General features: G+C 39.2%; 1 long non-coding RNA gene across 1 annotated transcript; it reads right to left on the bottom strand.

Moving 5' to 3' along the window:
* Positions 1–1,271: 1,271 nt before the first annotated feature.
* On the bottom strand, positions 1,272–2,699 carry LOC115564990 (uncharacterized). The gene is made up of 2 exons (XR_003980724.2): positions 1,670–2,699; positions 1,272–1,581 (listed from the first exon to the last, which is right to left on the bottom strand). It is a non-coding gene; the product is annotated as an uncharacterized LOC115564990 (long non-coding RNA).
* Between the last annotated feature and the right edge of the window lie 2,066 nt (positions 2,700–4,765).

A 4,765-nucleotide genomic window follows, 5' to 3' on the forward strand; every position in this document is an offset into this window, starting at 1 on the left:
TATGCATATTTATTAAAAACTGTCTGCTGCGATTAAAAGCCAATCAGGCCAATTGCGAATTCCTTTTATTGGCCCTATAAATATTTAAAATTTAATTTCGAGCACCACGGCGCGTATACTTGATGCCGCTGTGGCGGTTCGAATACATTTTTCTGCAGCTAGATTAAAATTTGTGTATGTGTGTGTGACTGTGTGTGTGTGTGTGTGCATTTCTGCATCTGCGGGTATGTGTGTGTGTGCGTGTCTGTGTGTTTGTTTGTGCGGCAGGTGCCTCGCGCCTCGCCTCGGCTTTGGCTCTGCCGTGCAATCGAAGCGTGAAACGTTGAAGCTCAGCAGACTCTCGCAAAAGGCAAACACGTTGAGCGCAAATGTAGCGCGTTTCCTTTTTGGCTTTTACGCTACACTCCCAGCCGGTACAAGGACCACAGCCCACAGCCCACAGTCCGCAGTCCGCAGTCCGCAGCCCACAGTCAGCCGCAGTGCCATCCCGTTGCCCAAAGCCCCAAATAGTACCACTTATGTGTGTATGTGTGTGTGTGTGTGTGTGTGTTTGTGTGGGTGGCAGTTAGCTAGCGCTTGACAGCTTGGCAAACAGTTAAATAAAGTTGGCAGCTTTCCCGCTTGTGGTCGGGCCCCACTGTTATCCTAGCCCGGACAGCAGCAGCCACCACACATACGGAGTATGAGTAGTTAATACCGAATGTTGAGCATTTCGCCCCTCGCCCCTCGCACTTTACCAATATCTAATTGAGGCTTCATTTTAATCTAGTCGCTCTCGATTGCAGCGCATTGGCAAGTCTCGCTAACCGAACATCACATCACATAAGTACATCATCGTTGCGCTTCTCTGGCCAGGTCAGAATAATTAGTTTTCCAAGTCAATTTGATTTTCTGCTTCGAATCACAAGCTTAACTCAAATGCAATTTCAAACGTGTAAACAAGCCTGGCCGCTGCCAATTTTGCCAATCTATCAACAACATGCGATATGTCAACACGAATTTTCAAATTTATTACAGCTCGAAAGGGACAATTTTTTCACTAAAACATGCTTTACTTTCTAGCTATTTGATACTCGGTTTGTGATATTTTATAAATTTTATTTTTTCTCCATTTTCTATTTCAATTTAAGAACAAGAAAGGCAGCTGAATTCATATTGCAAAATGATTTTGCAATTTTATATACATATGTACATATATATTTTAAAAGGTTTTCCTTTGTAGCTACATCCATGAATTTTAAGAGTCAATGAAACAAATGCACGAAGAAAACTTTGTTGGTTCTTACATTTTTATTGATAAAAACTATTAGTCTGTTGAATTTGTATTCCTTAGCCAAAGAGCACACATGTAATGCAGTCTAATCGGTAATTCGGGAACGCAAAGGTTACACACACAGGAGATTTTTAGCAGGAGGGGCCACAGCTGCTGCAGCAGCCGCCACAAGGCCCGACAGCACAGCCGCCGCAGCAGCCGAAGCAGGGGCCTGTGGCATAGCAGGGTCCGCACACATTAGGTCCAAAGCAGCCTCCGCAGCAGGGAGCACAGCAGCCACCGCAAGGTCCGCAACACATGATTGATCTCTAAGAAAAAGCACATAAAAAATAAGAAGAAAAAAGTTAAAAGAAAAATTAAATTTTTTTTTTTTAATTTGCTAAATAAATTCCTTACTTAAAAACCAAAAGAAACAAATCAAGACTACAAAAGAATTTAGATGTTGATGCTTTGGAATATTTTGTAAGAATGAGGCTGTATGGAAAGCAACAAATACAGCCGGAGCTGGAGTGACAATGATGTCTGAGGCAACTAGAATAGAAATATAAAAATGATGTGCCATAATAAAGTGGAATATGAGAGCAGCTGATTAACACGATTTATTGCCACACACACATACGTACATACGTTGTGTCTGTACTTTTTGCTGCATTTTTCATTTTGTCATTTAATTGGTAGTAAAATTTAGAGTCCCATTGCAATTTCATGGCACACAATGGCCCGCTAATGAATATGAATAACAAGAAACTCGAATGTGCCAACACGCACGCGACGCGGCCAAAGTTGACAACAGCAGCAACAAAGCGGCCAAACAAATAAACAAACAGTAGTCAGCTGATTGTGCGCCAAGACAAACAGACAGAGAGACGGGGAGACAGACAGTCAGACAGTCAGACAGTCAGACAGTCAGTGGAACAGGGAACAAACTACTTACTTACTTACGAGGACTTTAGCCACTTATGTGGGGCAAAGGCAAACAAAGTTATGCGGCAAGTTGTGCCATTTGTTGTTGTTGTTGTTGTTGTTATTGTTCGCGCTATGCAACTGTCTTTTCACATAATGTCTCTGGGTTGTTAAAGTTGCCTTTACTCTATACTCTTTGCCATCTCTCTCATTCGCTCACTCACTCTCTATCTCGCTCGCCACGAAGTGAACGCAAAACTCACATAAATTACGCGCCAGCAAAAGTCACAAAATGTCAAATGCAGCAAACACCAAAAAAAAAAAAAAAAAAAAAAAAAACCAAAACGAGAAAAAAAACAGAGAAACCGAATTGCAACGACAAAGTGCAGCAAAAATTGTGTGTTCAAGGAAAAATTACGATTGCCCGCGGTTGAGTCATTGTCATGAAGGCCTCCAACTACGCCGAGCTCTCCAGTGCCCCAGCTGCAGAGTTTTTCGGAACTTTATGCCAGGAAATGCGACCAATTTGTAGTCATCGCCCGGCTATATAAATGCACGCCCATTGTCTGCCGTGGCCAGGCGCAGAGTATCGTGGCTCGTGGCTCCTGGTCGATATGCGCGTGCTGCCCTTCAAAACTGACAGCCAAGCGACAGTGGCCATGGGGCTCAACCACAAAAAAAGAAGAAGAAGAAGAAGAAGAATTTTATAAAAAAATAACTATAATAAACCAACTATGATTTATGGCACTTTGGGCACCGGCTAACCGCAATTGAAAGTGCAACGGAAAACTAGAATTTCGCCAATTAAATAATGGGCTATAGCCACACGGATTCGAGATGTCAATGCAAATGAAAGGTGCACAAAAAATGCGACTAATAAATTTACTATAATTATTGTGACCTTAGGAAGTTAAAAACGCAGAAAAGAGTTAAGGGCTGAATTAAATAAAATGTTTGGTTTATATTTATTTTTAGTTAGATGTTATTTTTTATTGAATAATTCGAAATATATTTTTAAATAAAATATACAAATTATATAATATTGAATAAAAATTATCAAGTAGAACCTTATAATATCTACTTAATATGTATATATATATTTTTAAATATATACAAATATGTTTTTTTTTTCTTTTTTTTTTTTTAATATGATATAGAGTAACAATTATTGTTTTTAATATACAAATAAATAGATAACGAGACAAAATGTAGAAAACTCTTGAAAAAAAAAAAAAGAAATTATCTTCAAGGGAAAAACAATTTTTTTTTTTTTGTATTTAAATATGATTTTTAGAATGTGTGTATAGTTTTTTTTTTTTAATTTTTAAATATTTTTTAAATTTATTTTTTATGTACCTTATCCATTGAAAATGGGAAATCAGGATATATCAGGGTATAATAGTTTTGTTAAATGTTTGTAAAAGGCAGAAAGAGGCGTGGCACACCACATGAAGTATATATGTATATTCTTGAACAGGGCGACGAGCTAAGTTGGTTTACTTCTGTCCGCCTGTCTGTCTGCCTACTAGGCTCTTGGTCATTAGGTTGCTGGCAAATGCCTATCGCTCCATTTTTCTTTACTTTTCATTATGATTTCACTCAAAAGTAAATATATTCCGAAAGACTTCATAAAAACTGCATGTGATATGCCTTTCCGCTCGACAGAAATGTTCGTCGAAAGTACCTATATTCCTACATATCCTAATATCCTACATATCTATGTATGATGAAAAAAAAGTCAGAATCCAGTTGCAAATATTGCTGCATAAGGTGGCGCATTCTGAAGACAATGTTAAAGTTAAAAAGATATATATAATAAAGAGCATAGTATGAAGAAGGTACTGTCACATTACTTAAAATTCATATGCTCGCCAGTGACAATTGTCCTTTAATTTCAGCTCTCAATTGAGGCAGAGGCTGTGGTCTAAATCAAGTTTGGACAAATAAACGAGCTCAAATCTGACATCAACCTGAAAAATGCATCGAATTTTTTTTTTTTAGGGGTTTTCTTTTGTTACCTTGGTCTGGCAGGCGTGTGTGTAATGAAAGTGCGCATAAAGCAGAAGGGGTAGAAATGGGAGACAGGGAAGGAGACGATGGCCAGCCAAAAATCATGCAAATGAGTTTAGCAGCTGAAATGCTTGGCCAGGCTCCAAGCAGAGACTGAGCTCGAATTCTCTGGCTCCTCTGTGCTGTAGTCGAAATAATGGTCATGAAATGAAAACGAATCAGGGCAATTCACCAGCCAAACAGACAGAAAGTCCCCCTACAAAAAAAAGAGGCTAAAGCCAAACGGAGAGAAAACAAGTAAGAAGACTCTAATCGAGACTGCTCGACTAGGAGATACCCTGAACCCTCCAAGCTGATATTCTTATCATTCTGCACTTCTTTTATGCACGCATACATACATACACATGCATCCACCCTCACGCGCCTGTGCTCTTCTAACTGCGCAGTAAGCAGCGACTGCGCTTGGGCTGCGCTGCAGTGTGGGCAATAGTATGAGAATTTATTTGATGAATAACTTTTTTTGTAGACATGCAATCTTAATGAAATTTTCAGAGCGTAATCATATGGTCAAAATGTGTG

The sequence above is a fragment of the Drosophila navojoa genome, chromosome 3 (genome assembly GCF_054131105.1).
Source record: "Drosophila navojoa isolate 15081-1374.11 chromosome 3, UAZ_NAV_1.0, whole genome shotgun sequence".
In the NCBI taxonomy this organism is placed as follows: Eukaryota; Metazoa; Arthropoda; class Insecta; order Diptera; family Drosophilidae; genus Drosophila; species Drosophila navojoa.